This window comes from Pelodiscus sinensis, chromosome 14 (assembly GCF_052426305.1).
Source record: "Pelodiscus sinensis isolate ZL-2025 chromosome 14, ASM5242630v1, whole genome shotgun sequence".
Taxonomy (NCBI): domain Eukaryota; kingdom Metazoa; phylum Chordata; order Testudines; family Trionychidae; genus Pelodiscus; species Pelodiscus sinensis.
In genome coordinates, this window is record NC_143065.1 from 32,835,308 (window position 1) to 32,855,735 (window position 20,428).

At 43.8% G+C, this 20,428-nt stretch overlaps 1 protein-coding gene across 6 annotated transcripts in view; it reads right to left on the bottom strand.

Annotated features, from left to right (window-relative positions):
• The window catches only part of AKAP13 (A-kinase anchoring protein 13), a 378,791-nt gene that overhangs the window by 223,159 nt on the left and 135,204 nt on the right, over window positions 1-20,428 (bottom strand). The window lies entirely within an intron of this gene.

Here is a 20,428-nt window from a genome sequence, read left to right on the forward strand (position 1 = left end):
ACACACACAAAAGAGAGAACTAGAAACTTATTTTCACAGCTCTACTGACATTTAATTTACTTATCTTAATGAAAGACCAATGTATCAGGACAGCAGTTCCATAGACCCAGAAAATGCATGATAAACTCCACTGCAATTTAAAAGGTGGGAAAAAAAATCTTATCTTCTTAGCATGACCAATACTTAAAATTGTCTGACAAACCCCTTTAATAATAAGTTTTATGTTTCAAGTTCACTATTCTCTGCAGTCTCTGTCTCTCATGCCAATGGTAGAAGGATGTCATTGCTGTTTTTGCCAGAACAAGCACAGATCCTTCATTAATTACTGGAAATGTTGCTCTCTCTACCCATGACCTCAGCATTTGACTACGTTGGTCAAGCCCTGTTTATTTATTTATTTATTTAAATAAAAGAGAAAGGATTTTTCAGAATTGGGCTTGAAAAATCCATTCACCCACATGCGGACAAGGAGTGAAAAGCCATCCCTTATGTTTAGAAGTTATTTACATTTACTTTAAAAAAGTTTGCAAGTTGTTATGGTCAGGAAGAAAACCTTCCAGATACAACCAAATGCAGGTATGCCTTCCCAGTCTGAAGACACACTGCTTCAATGCTCCTGCTGTTGTTCCCAGCTTTGTCTAGCATGAGCAGAAAGGTCAGTTTTACCCCTGTGATTCAGGACTATGAAGACAACTGTCTAGTACCAGGTTAATGTCATGCTGCTTCTGGACGAAAACATGTCATGCTAGGAGTCTACTACAGGCCACCTACCCAGGTGGAGGAATTGGATGAGGCTTTTTTTGAACAACTAACAATATCATCCAAAGCCCAAGATTTGGTGGTGATGGGGGACTTCAACTATCCAGATATATGTTGGGAAGATAACATAGCAGGGCACAGACTATCCAATAAGTCTTGGACTGCATTGGAGACAACTTTTTATTTCAGAAGGTTGAAAAAGCTTCCGGGGGGGGAAGCTGTTCTAGACTTGATCCTAACAAATAAGGAGGAACTGGTTGAGAATTTGAAAGTAGAAGGCAGCTTGGGTGAAAGTGAGCATGAAATCATAGAATTCATAATTCTAAGGAAGGGTAGAAGGGAGAACAGCAAAATAGAGACAATGGATTCCTGGAAGGCAGATTTTGGTAAGCTCAGAGAGCTGATAGGTAAGGTCCCATGGGAATCAAGACTTCGGGGAAAAACAACTGAGGAGAGTTGGCAGTTTTTCAAAGCGACATTGTTAAGGGCCCAAAAGCAAGCTATTCCGCTGCGTCGGAAAGATAGAAAATATGGCAAAAGACCGCTTTGGCTTAACCACGAGATCTTGCATGATCTAAAAATAAAAAAGGAGTCATATAAGAAATGGAAAGTAGGGTAAATTACAAAGAATGAATATAGGCAAACAACACAGGAATGCAGGGGCAAGATTAGAAAGGCAAATGCACAAAATGAGCTCAAACTAGCTACAGGAATAAAGGGAAACAAGAAGACTTTTTATAAATACATTAGAAGCAAGAAGAAGAACAAGGAGAAGGTAGGCCCACTGGTCAGTGAGGAGGGAGAAACAGTAACAAGAAACTTAGAAATGGCAGAGATTCTCAATGACTTCTTTGTTTCAGTCTTCACCGAGAAGTCTGAAGGAATGCCTAACATAGCGAATGCTAGTGGGAAGGGGGGAGGTTTAGAAGATAAAATAAAAAAAGAACAAGTTAAAAATCACCTAAAAAAGTTAGATGCCCGCAAGTCACCAGGGTCTGATGAAATACATCCTAGAATTCTCAAGGAGCTGATAGAGGAGGTATCTGAGCCTCTAGCTATCATCTTTGGAAAATCGTGGGAGACAGAAGAGATTCCAGAAGACTGGAAAAGGGCAAATATAGTGCCCATTTATAAAAAGGGAAATAAGAACGACCCAGGAAACTACAGACCAGTTAGTTTAACTTCTGTGCCAGGGAAGATAATGGAGCAAGTAATTAAGGAAATCATCTGTAAACACTGGGAAGGTAGCAAGGTGGGGGAAGGTGGCAAGGTGATAGGGAACAGCCAGCATGGATTTGTAAAGAAAAAATCATGTCAAACCAATTTGATAGCTTTCTTTGATAGGATAACAAGTCTTGTGGATAAGGGGGAAGCGGTGGATGTGGTATACCTAGACTTTAGTAAGGCATTTGATATGGTCTCGCATTATATTCTTATCAATAAACTAGGCAAATACAACTTAGATGGGGCTACTATAAGGTGGGTGCATAACTGGCTGGATAACCGTACTCTGAGAGTAGTTATTAATGGCTCACAATCCTGCTGGAAAGGTATAACAAGTAGGGTTCCGCAGGGTCTGTTTTCGGACCGGCTCTGTTCAATATCTTCATCAATGATTTAGATATTGGCATAGAGAGTACGCTTATTAAGTTTGCAGATGATACCAAGTTGGGAGGGGTTGTGGCTGTTCTGGAGGTTAGGGTCATATTTCAAAATGATCTGGACAAATTGGAGAAATGGTCTGAGGTAAACAGGATGAAGTTTAATAAAGACAAATGCAAAGTGCTCCACTTAGGAAGGAACAATCAGTTTCGCACATACAGAATGAGAAGCGACTGTCTGGGAAGGAGTATGGCAGAAAGGGATCTAGGGGTTACAGTGTACCAAAAGCTGAATATGAGTCAGAAGTGTGATGCTGCTGCAAAAAAAGCAAACATGATTCTGAAATGCATTAACAGGTGTGTTGTGAGCAAGACACGAGAAGTCATTCTTCTGCTCTACTCTGCACTGGTTAGGCCTCAGTTGGAGTATTGTGTCCAGTTCTGGGCACCGCATTTCAAGAAAGATGTGGAGAAATAGGAGAGGGTCCAGAGAAGAGCAACGCTAATGATTAAAGGTCTAGAGAATATGACCTATGAAAGAAGACTGAAAGAATTGGGTTTGTTTAGTTTAGAAAAGAGGGGGAACATGAGAGCCATTTTCAGGTATCTAAAAGAGTGTCATAAGGAGGAGGAAGAAAACTTGTTCATCTTGGCCTCTGAGGATAGAACAAGAAGCAATGGGCTTAAACTGAAGCAAGGGAGGTTTAGGTTGGACATTAGGAAAAAGTTCCTAACTGTCAGGGTAGTTAAACACTGGAATACATTGCCCAGGGAGGTTGTGGAATCCTCATCTCTGGAGACATTTAAGAGTAGATTAGATAAATGTCTATCAGGGACGGTCTAGACAGTATTTGGTCCTGCCATGGGGGTAGGGGATTTGAATCGATGACCTCTCGAGGTCCCTTCCAGTCCTAGTATTCTATGATTCTATGTGCAACAGGGCCAGGCAACAGAGGCTTCCACAGGAGAGGACTTAAAAACACAGAGAGGCTCGGGAAGAAAGAGTATCTGAGACTCTCACTGAAACGGAGGCTCTGTCTGGGAGATGACACACAAAACTCCTTCTTCCTTCCAGCAGCTAGAAAAGAGGGGAGATTCAAATTTATCCAGCCAGCTAAAGGCTGGTGTAAAAGACAAGGCAGTGTGTGTGGCAGAAGCCAGTACTAAAACTGCTTAATTGCAAGAGAAGACAAAAACAATTTCAACACCATTTCACGAACTTGTGGCTGAGCCCTGCTCAGATGAAGGTATGGATTATGGTTTTGTGAAATGATGCAAATCCTGGATTTACAATGTAACCATTCTTGCTACCAGATTGTCAGCAATAAATACATTACTACGACAGAAAAGCCTTAATTAAGATCCAAGAAAACCCAATAGATATCCCAGCAACTCAGGGCTACAGAGGTAGATGTGTTTCTCAGTAGGACCTGGTCTACACTTGGGAGTTATTTTGAAATAACTCCAAATATTTTGAAACAACAAGCAGAGTGTCCACACTACCAACCATGTTATTTCAAAATAACAGGCTGGTTATTTTGAAATCTGTACTCCTGCTTTGCACGAGGAATAATGCTTATTTCAAAATAGTTATTTTGGGAGTTCTTTTGAAATACATTATTTTGAAATACATTATTTTGAAATTATTTCCTAGTGCAGGCATGTGCCAAGTTACCACTTGTGGACTTTGCCAGTGGGGTGTCTCACCCTGACTTTCATTTATTCCTCAGGCTACAGAATTAGTCCTTTTTACAGCAGGCGTCTTGTAATCCTTTTCAATCCCCATTTCACAAAAATACCAATAAAATGTACATAATGCAGTAATGGTATGGCGTTATCCCATGCAAACCAGCTACGGTGCCATACATTTTGTTTTCACCAACACAGACAATGTTAGCAACCTGCAATGGCTGTTTACTAGGCTGTAAAGTTAAAAATAAGTCATAATGAAAGGCTCTCCATGACATACAGGACAAGTCTAGCTTTTGCTGATGCTATTTTATAAACTTTAATTGTCTCTCTATTTCCAGAAGTGTTCCATTTGCAAAATATGACTATAATACGCCAGTGATGCTGACAGGTCAGAGCAATAGGTCAATTCACTTGTATGTGAATATCAAAGAAATGTTAAGTGGACTAATTCACACATGTAACTGAATAATCCTAGCACAGTGTGTGTGTGTGAATGCTAGGATGAGAATATATTTGAGCGTAAACTGCATAAAAACTAATGAAACATTACTGATATTGTTTTCACTTATCTATCCCCATTATAATTGAATTATGTATATTACTAATACTGTGAATGCAATGGAATTAATACGCTAACTTCAAAACAAGGGTTGTATTCAACAATGGAAATTCACAATTGATAACTGCTACTCATCAAAATCCACACGGGTGCAATTGTCTTCTGTGAGAAGGATCTCTCAGAATGTCTAAAGGAATGATCCTGAATCTCTGAACTTTTTGGACACTTACAGGAAAGTGTTTCAGATGCAAGAAAGTGATCCCCAAAGTAACTATGAGCAATCAAGAGAGACTTATGCTAAGTAGCAGACTACTACATTTCTGTTATAATTTTGGACTTACAAATGTTGACACACCTATGAATGTAGTTTGCCTACTTCAACCTCTCAATAACTCATTTATTTTTCTTACCCAATAAAACTTAAATAATTTACTAGAGAAATCAGCTGCTTGCTTTTGAGATCAAGAGTATCCATTGACCTGGGATAGGCAACTGACCCTTCAGTGCTGAAAGTAACCAGAAGTGGTTGATTTTTTTTTAATGTAATAACCTTTAACCACTAATTCAGTTTGTCTGCATGACAACACAGGCTGGAGAGTGTAAGGAAATCACTTATGACGTAATATTGATATAGTAATCTACCTTCCACTATTTATAGTAGGCTTGGTGGTCTGACCTCTTTTCTGAGAGTATGATTTGAGTTCAGCACTTGTGAGCCTTTCCAAACAGTGTGACAATCCCTATTTATTTGGACCCTTTACTCCATTCATCTGAAGACGTGGTTTGTGCCCATGAAAGCTCATGATACCATCTACATGTTTTGTTAGTCTCTAAGGTGCTGCAGAACTATTTGTTGTTTTTTAAATCCCTACTCTGACAGCCTGCTGTGATGCAGAATTCAGATTGAACTTCTCCGAGCAATAGTTAAAGGAGCATGGTAGTGCACAGACAAATAGTTCCCTTCTAATACCTCTTCAACAAAACACTGGTACAGGCCTTTCAGTGAGGAGAGTAGCATGAGAAATCCCAGGTGTGATTAGCTGACAAACTGGCACTGCACTCATGTTCTCATAGCAGACATCCATTAGCCATGCTGAACAAGGTTCCCATGACCAGCGGAGAGAGACATAAACCCCAAACATCAATGTTACTGCACTCAATTTAAAACAAAACCAGATGGCTGTTCAGTGCAGCTTAATGGGAGGAGATACTTTATGCACTGGTCTGCAGCCAGTAAAAGTCTCTCATATAAAATAGCCAGTACAGCTTTTAGAGAACCAGGGGGACTGAAAATGAATTTATATCTAATGGGATCAAATGTGTTCTGCTAACCAAAGGGCACGTTCTCCTAAAGGATAACGTATTCTACCCCCTCAAATGCTTTGATGTTCTTCTTCCCTTCATCTGAAAAAATGACAGATTCATGAGTGAGTGTCTGAGGCAGGTTCTGACTTTGGCAATCAGTTCAAAAGAAAGAGGAGCAATTATGCAACAAGTATGACGAATGCTAAGATTGCTCAAGAGGACCCTGCCCCCTGCTCTGAAATGTCTTCAGGAACGATGCATGTGAGTACACTTCAAAACATGAATGCACACGTACAGCCTTCTGAAGGGAACCATCTCCCATAGGATAGCATTTCTCTCAGCTTAAAAGACCCCCCTATTCCCATAACAACAACTAACTGGGCTGCAACAATTCTTTTCAAAGAGCATGTCAAACACCATTAGAAATGCTATCTGAGATTCCCCACACTTCTACCAAATAAGTGTTAGATAACACTATTATGCTCATTTTACTTTAAAGCAAAAAGTTATGGGATTTGACCAAGATTAGACCATCAGTGACACTGACAGAATGAATTCCTGTTCTCTGCTCTAATGACTACACTACAGAGATTTCCTTTAGATATAATAAATATCAACTCATTTACTCTAAAAACAAAAACAAAAAACAACAATCATGGACATGCTTGGTGTATGAAATGGTTCCCTTAATCTTACTACAGAGAATATCTGCAACACCACAGCAGTGTTTTTCAATCTTTCTAGGTTTCTTATCTCCATCGGCCAGCATGTGTAGTCTATTGACTCCCTAAACAAGCCAGTATCCGCACTTCAATTCTTCACAATGGCTTATGAACAGCATAAGTGACAGAAGATAGCGGATCAGCCAAAGTTGCCCAAAAGTACTCCTGGCCACCGAGGAAATCAGGTTCTCAAATGTTAAGAAAAGGTCCAGGACTCCCCACAAGCTGCATACATGTTCTTTCAGGGAAAGTATAACCCCATCTGTTATGGGAGACCAGATCCCCGTACTAGAAGTCGCCTGGCCATGGCTGCCGGAGGCGTGCTGAGCGGTGAACAGCGAGCCGGCCGCACAGGTGCAGAGGAGCCCCAGCCCAAATCTGCGGGCGTTAGGACCCCGCGGCTACCGGCCATCCCCTACGCAGGGATGCTGCATAGCGTAACACAGGGAATACAAAAGGGAGGGCGGACAGCAGGAGAGGGGGGAGAGCAGGAGCTGGTTGTGCTCTCAACGCCAGCAGGCGGAGTAAACTCAACCCCAGCAAGCAGGGCAAAGGTAGCCCCGGGGATGGAGCGGACGACAGGAAACGGGGATCTTCACAGCTGGATGAGCAACCAACAGGCGAGGCGGTGGACATGGAAGAAGCTAGAAAAGGGGACCTCCCCCATGATTGTGAGGGGAGTGGCTCGATAGGGGCCACAAGGGGATAGAAGCGGAGAGAGGGTAGGGGGCTCAGAGATGCTCTGACCCGATCACTGCTACACCATCCAGAACTGGTTACACACCACATCCCCGAACAGATGGCTTCCTTATTCACAGGACCCCGGTCTTATCTGGATTCAGCTTCAGCTTATTAAACTTCATCCAGTCCATCACCCCCTCCAGGCACTGGTTCAGACGGGTCGCTGCCATACCTGGATCCAATGTCACAGAGAAAAAGAGTTGGGTGTCATCTGCATATTGATGGCACTGTCCTCTAAATCTCTTTATGACCTCTGCCAGAAGTTGCATGAATATGTTAGTAGAGTGGACAGGATGGAACCTTGCCACGGGATTGAGCAGCAGCCACCTAGCTCCACCCTCTGAAAGCATCCCAACAGGTAAGACCATAACCACTGGAAAACACTTCCTCTGATACCCAACTCTACCAGGCAGTCCAGAAGGATACCGTGGTCAATGGTATGGAAAGCCATCAAGAGGTCCAAGAGAATTAACAGGGATGAATTCCCCCTGTCTATCAGGGCAACCAAGGTGGTTTCTGTTGCAAAATCAGGCCTGAAGCCAGACTGACATGTATCTAGATAACACATAGACCATTGTAAGCATGTGCATTCTAATAGCTTACCAGAGGTTATCTATCAGTTTTACAGTAGGCCAAAGTCCTTCCAACCCTTTCCCAAGGACTAGGGTCCCCTCGGACCAGGGATGTAAGTGAGTAGTCAAGTAGTTGACTGCTCATGCCCCCCCTTTCTGCCTCAGGCAGCAAGGGTGGGGTAGGAAGGGGAGAACAGGAGCCAGTGCTGGGGGAGCCAGTGCTGGGGGAGCCAGCTTAAAAGCTGGTTCCTCTTAGCACTGTATCTGCTGTGCCCCCACTCCTATGCTGCTGACTATCGGAAACCCCCAGAAAAGTAAATCTGACTTATAGGAAGCCCTGAACCTTAGTCCTCCCTGCCCCTTGCCCTTGCCCCGTGGGTCTGGAGCATCAAAGGAGTGAGGTTTTCAGGAGGTTTTTTGCTTCTCACTTGTTTGGTTCTCAACTATTTTTCTGTAGGTCACCACCCATGCCAAAAATAAAGAAAACATTGAAACCTTTTGTGTTGAACATAAATTAATATTTACTTTATTTAAAATGAAGTTTGATAAACAAACAGTAGAAAGTTAAAATGCTTAATCTGTTTAATAATTTAAATTAAACCAAGCTGCAGCTGGTTCAGAAAATATGATCACCATACTCAGCTAGCTCCCCCTCCTCTGGCACACAGATCCATAAATAAAAGTGAATAAGTTAGATCTTGGCATGCCACTTCTGAAAGGTTGCTGACCCCAGGACTACACGATTAGTCAGTTACCTGCCTCTTAACATCCTTAACTTGGACATAAGCATCTAACTATCTGCAGGATGAGAAAGGCACGCTTGAGCCCGTTTAAAAGAGGAATTATTTACCCAGAAAGCCTTTCTTTGTCTGTTAGTCTCCGGAGAATTCAGTTTGAACTAATGTGTGCCCCTCCAGGTGGTGATACTTCTCTGGAGGTATCACAACCTCAGTCAATTTGCCTAATTTTAGTTCCTGGAAGAGCTGTGGTCACCCTTCCCCATGGAATGACACACAGTTCCTAGCTCCTAATCTACTATACATTTTAGAGAGTTTGTCTGTTAGATCAAGAACACCTCCTAAATGGTAAACCTAGGATAACCAAAATCCATATACAGCTTTTTCTTATTAGGGATATTAAAGAATAGTCGACTAGTCGATTCCCCTCTATGAGATAGAGGCAGCAAAGGGGAGAGGAGGAAGGGGTACTTTAAAGTGGTGGCGTTTCAAAGGGGCAGCTGTCGCACTGCTGATCCTCAACTCAGCTGTGCGGTGGCTGCCCCTTTAAAACACCACCTCTGGCGTTTCAAAGGGGCAGCTGCCAAGGAACCAGGGGTCAGCTGGGCACTCCCCAGCTGATCTGGGTTCTGAGAGGCATTTCCACAGAACCCGGGGTCTCTCCCCAGCTGACCCCAGTTTCTGAGGAAATGCTGCGTAGAACTCGGGGTCAGTTAGGGAAACCCCAGCTGACTCCAGGTTCTGCTGCTGCGTGGAGCCCAGAATTAGCTGGGAGTCCCCAGCTGACCCCGGGTTCCAAGCAGCATTTCCCCAGAACCCGGGGACAGCTGGGGAGTGCTCAGCTGATCCCGAGCTCCATGGCAGCTGCCCCTTTGAAATGCCAGAAGCTGACCCTAGGTTCCATGGCTTTGAAATGCACAAGCACCCCTGTTGGGGACTCTTGTACATTTCAAAGCAGACACGCCACATGCAGCCAGGAGTCAGCGGGACTTCCCGCTGGTCCCGGGCTGCAGGCAGAGTTCCGCATTCCTCCTTTAAACGTAGAAGAGCCCCAGCGTACATTTCTGCAATTAACCGCAATTTAACATCCCTACTTCTTATTGCTTTAAAACTTAAGTAATGTAGGGGTTGGGTTGTACCAGAAAAATAGGATGTGCCTAGAATGAGACTGGTTTTATGAGAGGCAAACAGAAAAGAAAATCACCCAATAAAGTACAATCCTCCCACAAGTCACTCTCCTGTATCTTGTTAGCTTTGATTTAGTTTATATGCTGGCCAGTGAGCATGTCTGCCTTCTCTTTTGAGAGGTACCAAGCATATCAGTAGGCATATTATAAATACATGAAAAGCAGGTATTGGTGCAGATAGGCTCAGACTGAATTTGAGCTATGGCAAGCTTCTACACAATGCCCTCTCTTTGTAAACAAATAGCAAAATCTACAGCATTAAAAAAAGAGCATGTAAGGTGAAGCAAGGAAACAACTTTCTCCTCTGAAGAATCTTTTACTGAGCTATAAACCACCCTAACAACTTGAACTCCGCCCACCTGCCATTCAATGTTGGCTGGTACATTTCTTCCCCAGCGTCCGGACATACACTGTGTTGAGAGGTTCAGTGCTGATAAGAAACCAATGTTTGCTCACAAACAGGTCAGTGTTAAGAACATTTTTAGGAAGTGAAATGCCATCCATTTTCCCAAGTTTCATAACAAATTTGGCTTGTCTCATTAACCTCCAACTTAACACACACACACACACACACACACACACACAAACTTCTGCTTCTCCAGGTAGGGGATCAAAATGAAAAAAATTACACAGAAACCAGTTTTTTTTTTTTTTTTGTTTTTTTGTTTTTTAAGAAACAGACATTGGAAGTGAAGCCAAAAGTCATCTTACAATGAAAGAGTCCTACAACTTGAACTATGGAGTCACTTAATCCCCCACATTTGTAAAAAGACAAATCTAGTTATGGTTACCAGTCTAACCTGTACTAGCTGTAATGCTGTATTACATACACTCTCCTAGCTAGAAGCTGAATTTGCTTCAGGAAACAGCATGACATATAAACACAACAAATTAAAATAGGCTTCTCACCCACCTGTACTTACTTATGCATGGACACACCACAAAAATACACAGGAAAAAAAAGTGGAAGTTACAAAAAGTTAATTGCCAATGGTTAACTTACAGGATACAACAGGCCTGGGCAAAACACCCTCTGTGGGCCAGATCCGGCCTACCAAGCCACCAGATCTGACCCACGGACGTAGCAGGGAGTCACAGGCAGATACCCCTGCTTCTCCACCCCCACACGCCACTCAGAAAAGCGGCTACTGGAGAGTTTGTGGTCCACCACAAACCGTGAGCAGGGGGGAGAGGGGAGTAGTGTTTCACATGCTTCTCCCACCTCTAGCACCAGCCAATGGGAGCTGCCTGTTTGAACACTAACAGGCAGCGAGTAGGGTTGCCAGATGGTTTAACTAAAAATACTGAACACCTCCCTCTGCTTCTCCCCCCCCCAAAAAAAGACCACTGGGGAAAAAAGGAGGGAGACCAAGGTTGTTGAGGGGGGGAAAAAAGAGGGACTTTGAGAGTTAAGCCAATAAAATAAAATAAAATAAAATAAAATAAAATAAAATAAAATAAAATAAAATAGCATGGCCCCTTCAGAGTACATGCAGAGTCAGATTAGGGATAGGAACAGGGGAGGGGTTGAGCACTAAGACCCAGGAAAGGCATTGCTTCCCCATGGTCTTTAGGCTTTTTGCCAGCAGCCATTTTGTTTTCTTGATCAAGCCAGAACACAGCTTCCCCACAAAACCAGATAAGCAGTGGGTCCGGGGGTAGGGAGTGTTGGGGGCTTGGAGGGAGGCTGGGGGCTGGGCCCAGTTGCTAAGTGTGTCGTCATATTGCCAGGTGTCTGGTATTTTCACCTCCTGGCCAGGAAAAAAAAATCAGAAAATACCAGACATTTTCGGTATACCGGACACCTGGCAACCCCAACAGTGAGTGAAGCACCACTCCTCCATCCCCTCAGGCTCTTATTCAAGAGCAATTGGCCCCTGGCATCTGGCAGGGGTGGGGCAGGCAGGGAGGCTGCCTGAGAAATGTGCTGGGCTGCTGGTTGGGAGTCTTATAGGTAAGTCTCCAGGCCAGAGCCTGCCTCTTCCCCCCCCCCCCTCCCCAGCCCTCTGGTTCCTCCACTCCTACTCCCTTACCCCACATCTGCCCCCCTCCTGAGCCCATACCCCCATCCAGACCCTGCAACCCCAATCCCCTGCTCCAGATCTCAAACTCCTCCTGTCCTAGGTCACAACCCAAACCCCGGCATCCCAGTCCTCTGCCCTAGGTCACAAACAAACCCTGCACCCCAATCCTGTGCCCCAAGCCGCATCTGCCTCCTTCACCAACACTCTCTCCCAGACCTCACAGGCCCTCCTTGCACCTGAATCCCTACCATGCTGGTTGATCTGGCCTGCAACCACCCTGCTACTATCCTGCCCCCAGGCCAATCGAGACCTGGGGATGGGGAAACATGTGAAGTGTCCTCTCCCCTGCCATGGGCACGTGGCACCAGAGGGAACACCAGCTCTTCAAAACACCTGGAAGTTCTCTCTAGGCACTGGGAGGCCGGGCTCAAAGACTTTACATGCTCCCTCCACCCCAGGCCAATCAGGGTCTGTGGGCAGGGGAGCACAGGAAGCCTCCTGGTTCCACCCCTTCCACTCGGGGCAGCTCATGACCACTTCAGAAATTTGTGAAGTGGCCCCTCTTCAAAAACGATTGCCCACTCCAGATATACAGCCAGGCTGGGTCTAATTTATAAAAGTATCGTACATTTTCTTGCTTAAAACTAAGGGTGCATTAAGAAGGATGGTATTTCTCTGGAGGCTTCTTATCATTAAACAAAGCACACACGGAGACAAAACACTGTTCTAGCTAAACAAAGACAATGAATGCCTTAAAACATGATTTCACTTCCTACCCAGCTGACAGTGGAAATCCTGTCCAAACCTCTATTTTCAGAATTCATATTTAATACAACAAACAATAGGTTCTTGGCCTCAGCAGCTATTTAAAGTTATGTTGGAAGAACATGGTGGGTTTGCTTTACTAGGTGACTCATGATTCCTGTGCTAATTGTATCCTCTACCATGTCTCTGTCATGGTGATTTGAACTTTTTCTACAAAAGGATTTAAACTGGAAAAGATGCCTAGTATAAACAATTACCTATTTTGTACGCAATGTATTGGCTTTGTGTCAGTGGCATTGCCCCTTAGTGGCTAGTAACACAAAGGTTAAGAGATCTAACTGCTGCTGCCAGTTTATTCTTTTGCTTAGGGTATCTAGCACTGAGCATTTGTAATTTAAGAGTGTGTATGTGTGATTTATATATTATTAATGTGCCCACCGTTTGCAGCACATGGATTTAATACATGGTGACTGACGCAAATAGATATTGCAACAACAATGGAGAAATGGCCACATTCAGCATTTTAAACCTTCAACACTAAAATCTATTCCCTACCGTAAATCTTTCCACCTCTTCCACACATACTTAATGGTTTGTAGGATTGTCATAAAAACTTTGGCATTATATAGCTTGCAAACACTCAGTCATAGATACTCTCCATATAGTATTCACCAGCTTTTTCCTATGACATATGTCATTTAGTTGGTTTCATGTCTTTAAGTCTGCATAACGCACCACAGTATACCAGAGAGACTGCAATGTGGAAATGTTTTGGTTACATCATCTCTCTCTATTTTAGCTTTGTAGAGGTTTCATTATTAAGAATATTCTAATACAAGTCCACATGATATTATTGCCAAGACATTACTTGTTACACAACTTGTTTATTCTTTTGGTCTTCCAGTACAAAATTATTAAATAAAGTAGTGAGGGCAGGCTTTTATTTTAACAGTAGTTTCCTAGATGGGAAACATTCAGAGTTGGAGGAGAATAAGCTTGGACATATGCTTTTAAAAAATGCAAACACAAGTATATATTTTAAATTAAGATATTCGTCGTGTGGTTGCAATTTATTTCACTTTAAACAGCAGCAGTCAAATAGAAAAAAGTCCAAAGATTAAAGGAATTACAAAAAATGTAAGCAAGACCTACTCTTAACGAATAATTAAGGACAAATATAGTGAACACTATTAAAAATTCAACATTTTTTGAAAGTTATGGAACTATGCAGTAGTAAGGGAAATATAGTATTTCCACATATTCAAAAGAGAAAATAATCAGGGTACTCTAAATGCATGGTAACTGTTGGCAAACAGCAACCAACATAGAGAGACACAAATGATATTTAAGAGCCTAATTATGCTACTATTGAAACCACTACAAAACTCCCCCATTAGACAGGACAACTTCTGAAAGTGATATGTTCTAAAATACTACAGTGAACATGGAGTCAATGGTATGGCATTTTTCTTTATTAAAATGGCATGGTTCACAGATATGACATTTCTTAACCCACCAGTATGATAATAGTCAAGTTTTGTTTGCTTGCAGACAAATACTGTTAATGCGACTAAACAATAAAGGGCTTGGTTCCTGCTCTCATTTCAGTACTAACTTCCTATACTACTGTTAAATGGAAAGCCTTAAAATAGATTAATAAAAATGTTAAATAAGGTAACTCACTTAAAATGAGCTCGCACATAGCAGTCCAGGGCCCTGTCCGCAGATCCCCCACCTCATAACCTTAAACAATGGGCACTAAATGGGACTTAGGAGACTCAGGTTCAATTTCATAGTCTATCGAATTTCCTATGTGACTTTGTGCAAATCAATTAGCCTCTCTGGGATGCAGTTCACAATCTGTAAAATGGGGATACGAGTGTAACTCACATACCATCTGGATATGATGTATTGTTCCTGAGCTCGCATATGAAGACAAGAAATCTAATCTACAGCCTCAACTAGTAGCTTTTAGCTCATGAAGTAGAAGCTCCAGAGATCCCAGGTTTGATACCGCCTGCAGACAGTCTCTTGGCCTTACCCAACCACCGTCTTGTTTCACAGGAGCAGTGTTAAGATCAATTCAGTAAACCTACGAGGCTCTCAAATACTGTGAAAATAAAGACTAAATAAAAACCTAAGATAGATAAATATCACCACAAAGTACCAAACAAGATGTAAAGCTCAAACTATTCTGCAGCATCAGCATTTCCTTCTAGCATAAATGAACACACTACAAATTATGGTTTATAAATATGAGCTCAAACAGGAAAACAAATAGCCAGCAATTTGGTGAAATGATTCATTTCAGAAAGAGAAAGGAAAATGGTAACGCAAAATCAATGTCCCATGCCACTATACTGGAGCTAACAGAATGGTTTAACTGCATTATACCACTTGATGTGCACTTAGGTTGGTAAAAAGAGCTACTGAAAGTAACTAACTAGATAGTCTTCATGATCATCTAGTTCATATTTAATATTGTATTAGCAAATATTAGCTTTGCCATGGATTTGATTTGAGTAGCTGAAAGTTGGACAGTGTAACCACGATTTTCAACCCCAAACAACAGTATATTTTTAAAAATAAGTCTCTAGTCATACATTCTACATTCTTCAGTTTTACAATGGTTCTTTGTCCTAAATTTAGCTACAACTTTTTAACTCCAGTGAAGCTTCTGCTTTAATTTTTAGGTCCATTATATCCCCTTAAAAAGCGACAAGGAGTCCTGTGGCACCTTAGGGTATGTCTACACTACCCCCCTAGTTCGAACTAGCGGGGTAATGTATGCATACCGAACTTGCTAATGAAGCCCGGGATTTGAACTTCCCGGGCTTCATTAGCATAAAGCCGGCGCCGCCATTTTTAAAAACCGGCTAGTGCGAACCCCGTGCCGCGCGGCTACACGTGGCACGGGCTAGATAGTTCGAACTACGTAGCCATTCCGAACTATCTGTACTCCTCGTGGAACGAGATGCATGCGTCTGACGAAGTGGGTCTTTGCCCACGAAAGCTTATGCTCCTACACTTCAGTTAGTCTATAAGGTGCCACAGGACTCCTCGTCGCTTTTGCAGATTCAGACTAACACGGCTACCCCTCTGATACTATATATATCCCCTTACAATTCCATAACATCTTTAGAGAGGCATTAGCAGTAATAATTTAATTTTCCAATAAGGGACCAATAGTCTGTGTTATACTCTTCTGAAACTTCTTTTACTGAGACCTGCTTATTTCTAGGCTGCATAAGTCCCTTTTAACATACTTGTTGGATCCCCACCTGCTGTTGGATTATAATCATACTTCCTTTTAAATTGCATTTAAACAGCTAACTGAGTACAGGCAGTCCCCGATTTACACGGATCCAACTTATGTCGGATCTGCACTTACGAACGGGGCTTTTCTCGCCCCGGAGCTCGCAGGCGGTGGGACCGCCCAGAGCGCAGCGGTCCCGCCACCGCGTCCTCCGGGACGAGAAAAGCTGCTCCGGGTCTCCCTGGTGTGCTGGGGGGAACTCCCCAGCACAGCAGGGAGACCCGAGAAAAGCCGCAGAGGCGGAGCGACCCCGCTGCCCGTGCGGCTTTGCTCCTTTGCCCCGGAGCAAAGCCACAGAGGCGGGGAACCCCGCCGCCTGTGCAGCTTTGCTCGGGTCTCCCTGCTGTGCTGGGGGGAACTCCCCCAGCACAGCAGGGAGACCGGAGCAAAGCCGCAGAGGCGCTAGTGGCTCCCCCCCCCCCCAGCAGACCAGGCTTTTGTTGCGGGACGCCTGGGGTAGAGCAGCTGGGGTGCTGCCGGGTTGGTCCTGCGGGGACCTACCCGGCAGCGCCCCAGCTGTTCTGTCCCAGGAGTCCAGATTCAGCCACTGTTGAAACTGATCAGCGGCTGATTCCAGGAAGCCGGGAGCAGAGCCACTCTGCCTAGGGCTTCCTGTAGTCAGCCGCTGATCAGTTTCAGCAGCGGCTGAAACTGGAGCCAGTTCTGACTTAAGTTGAATTTGTATGTAAGAACAAACCTATAGTCCCTATCTTGTACGTAACCCAGGGACTGCCTGTAATCGATGGAAATTCCAGACTACTTGATTAGTCGATAAGGGGAGGAACTGCAGAGCCACAGCGGGGTTAGCTCCCGGCCCGGGAGCTAACCCCACTGCAGCTCTGCCTTTTAAATGTAATAAGAGCCTTGCGGCAATTTAATAAATTTAAAAAGCTGAGGTGCAGCGTTTGGGACCAGGACCTGGAAAGCTGATTCCCAGCTCGCGCCTTGTCCCCCTGCCGAGATAAAAGCTGGTGCCCCCTTGCACTAAGCCCCTACCGCTGCCCCGGCCAAGCAGCCACTGGCTAGGCAGCACAGACTCCGCCGCCCTGGGGAGCCCTGGAGTTCAGCCTGTCTCCTGCACTCCCCATCCCACACCATGAGCCTCCACACACTTCCCAATCCCTGCATTGACTCTTGCACCCCCAACCCTGAGCCTCTCGCCACTACATCCCTGAGTTCTGCACCCCCCACATTCTCAGCCCCCTGCAAAGAGTCCCTCCTCACCCTCAATTCTGAGTTCTCCACCCTCCACAGCCCCAGTCGCCTGCTCTGAGACCCCACATCTAAGCCCCTGTTCTGATTTCCATCCTGAACCCCTTCTTAATGACCAGAGCAATACCAGGTATGTGTTAGCAGCAAATAATTGGTATATTGTAGAATAGCCAGGGCAACAAGTATGTAGCTAAGAAAGAAAAGTCAGTAAAAGGCTGCCAGAGAAGAGATGAAATGGAGCATGGTCAACAAAATGGCAAAACAGAGTCCTACCGCGATAACTTTATAAAAATATCTGGTTATTTCACAGCAGTGTAAACATTATTAGTCATTATCATTATTATTTTAACAGTTCTAAGTAACTGGCAGGTTTCTGAGCTGCACGTTTGAGAAACATCCTCTAGGAACTGCAAGGACGAGGGATGTAAAATTCCTTGTTAAAAAGTTAACAAAGCATATAACTGGTTTAAAAAGTTAGATCTAGAACAGCTCCCACCACACTTGCAGCTGGAGCCGCCCCCTGCCCATGGCACAACCGGAGGCTGCTCCAGCCAGGACAGACAGGGCCTGCCCTGACCAAACCGAGCCGCCAACTAACCAATTAGTGGGTAAGCATGCTGATAAGGCTAATGCTTACTGGGTAACCGATTAATCCTTTACCTCCCTAGCAAGGACCAACAAGAGCATTACCACCCAAAAGACCTTCAGATTGTAAACTAAGTGATAATTATAATTGCCCGGATGTGCTATTAAGTCCAAGACAGTGTTTAACCTTGAAGCATGGGAACTATCCTGCACTGGTAGGAGAAGGAAGAGGACAGACCCTGTTACATTCATTCTATCTTATAAAAGGTGTTTGTGTTGAAAATGTGCTGTCTCTTAAGTTATCCTTTGCTGTAGCTTTTGCGTTTTAGGCACAGGCACATCCTGTCTCGGACAACTATATGTGGTTTGTAATCCAAAGGGGTAACAAACAGTTTCTATATGTGCATGGAGATCAAAAGGTAAAAGATGTGCTGATTCTCCTTTGCATCTCAAAACTAAAAAGTTCGCCAAAGTACAAATTCTTACTAATCTTCTCAGCAATAAGTAAAGGAAAGAAAGCCTTGTATGAAAACAACCCTGACTGCCATCCCCCAACCTTGAGACAAGTGTATTCTATTTACATTTGTTGCAGAAGTGCAGCGTAATTGACAGTGATTTCTCCCACCTTTGTTCCTCTTCTTAGCTGATGCGATCATTACTTCAGAATGAAATTTGCAATGGGAATGCAAGATTTAACAATTTTATAATCTTACTTTTAACAAATTGCCGCTTCCACCATGCAACACATTGTGGGAACTTTTCAGATCTAATCAACCAACAAATCCTTTATAAAAACCTCAGATGTTTCACTGTAATACATTCCACAACTGTACTATAGATCTGATCATACATATGGGTTTAAAGGAGCCTGTGGTCTAAAGGAGCCTAAGCTACTCCTTCTGTGAACCCATAACAAGTGAAATGACCAACAAGAAAAAAGAAGCCGGATCCGTTTTGGCTTACACATTTGTATGATAATTTTATCGAGTTATTGAATATTTCCACTGTTTCATCCTGGGAGGACTGTCAAGTCCTGAACATTTGCAAGACATCACATTTGGTAACCTAATTTAATATACAATACAACCAAGTAATGTAGAATCTAATATTTTGATTTAAAATGATCTCTCTGTAAGATACAGCCTTGCCCTATCTCTAACCTCTGGTTATGCATTTAAATCAGGGGTGGGGAACTATTTTTGGGTCGGAGGCCACTGATCCACAGAAAAATCTGTCGGGCTGCATACAAGTGAGGGAAAAAAACCACTCCTCGCCATCATGGGCTCTCAAATGCTGGGGGGAGTCCTGAGCCTTCGTAGCCAGACCAGGCAGGCCAGAGGCTGCATCTGGCCCCCGGGCCTTCGGTTCCCCACCCCGATTTAAATCCTCTCTTCAGTTTTGTCATGTACAGAAGTAAAGGCTTCTATTTGAATAGTCAAAAGATTTCTTTTAAAGATTAGTTATCATATGACCAACAATGAAAACACACTGTAAAAGAACAGATTACTCAGAGCAAGATGAAATGTAGCAGGCCTTGGACTCTGCCCTTAACAACTTTTAGTTAAAGAAAGACTTTTCAGACCATGAAATATTTTGCTGTATAATGAGATATGAAAGGGACACTAGCAGTTAAAGTCACATGTTTCAAAAAATAGTTGCCTAACGCTATTCAGTCTAATCAAATGCTCTTCCTTTATGGGAGTTTGTTTACTTTTAAATACTTCCAGCCTATCAGTTCCCCTTTCATGGCTTGCATGTGCAGCAGACAGACAGGTGGAACCAAACTTGAAACCTCTGGAGCTTAGTTCATGAGCCTCTACAGCTCGAGTTAAAAGCCAGCTGCTCTACAGCCTTAACTGAGAGCCATTCAGAACTCATTCTCTCTCTCTAAAAGTGGTCTAAGTGCCAATTAATTGATTGGGGGGGGGGGGGGGGAGGGCAACACCACTGTGCTGGAACGCTCCTCTCCTCTCCCGCAGCAGGCAGGAACTGCACTGGCTGGAACACTGGAACAGCCCCTGCCTGCAGTGGGCCAAGGCACCCTGCAAGGAAGGGATGCTCTGATATCCCAACTGGAGCAGCCTCTGCCTGTGGAGCGCCCAGGCCTGCCGCAGAGAGGGGCTGCACTGGAGCAGTCCCCCTATGGGGCTGGAGCAGTCCCTTGCCTGTGGCAAGCAGGGAAGCTGCTCCAGTCCCATCGGTTAACCAGTTAAACCTTCACATCCATACTTTAAACCCTTTTCTCTTTAAACTTACTTCTTCTCTCCCTCCTCCCGCCCCCCCGCAAAAGCAAAAAACAACTACTCATCCTGTGCCTACATTATCTGATCTGGCAACATGAAATCTGGCAAAGATGAGGGAATTATGAGAGAGGAGCTGGTTGGTCTGGGTGCACAAGCACAATCCTCTGGGCAGGGTGGACAATGAGTTAGCAAAGGAATATACCTCTAAATATGACTGTATGCTGCATGCTATAACGTGTTAGCTGGCTGTGGCACTAACCACACTCTAGCTTACAAATCAGGCCCTTATGGGCTTGGAAAACACTAGCCACTGTGAAAGCTGGTCCACTCCAAAGGCTCTTTTTTATGTATGGTGATCAGATACCAAGTATGAAAAATGGTGATACTTTTTTTTTGCGGGAGGAGGGG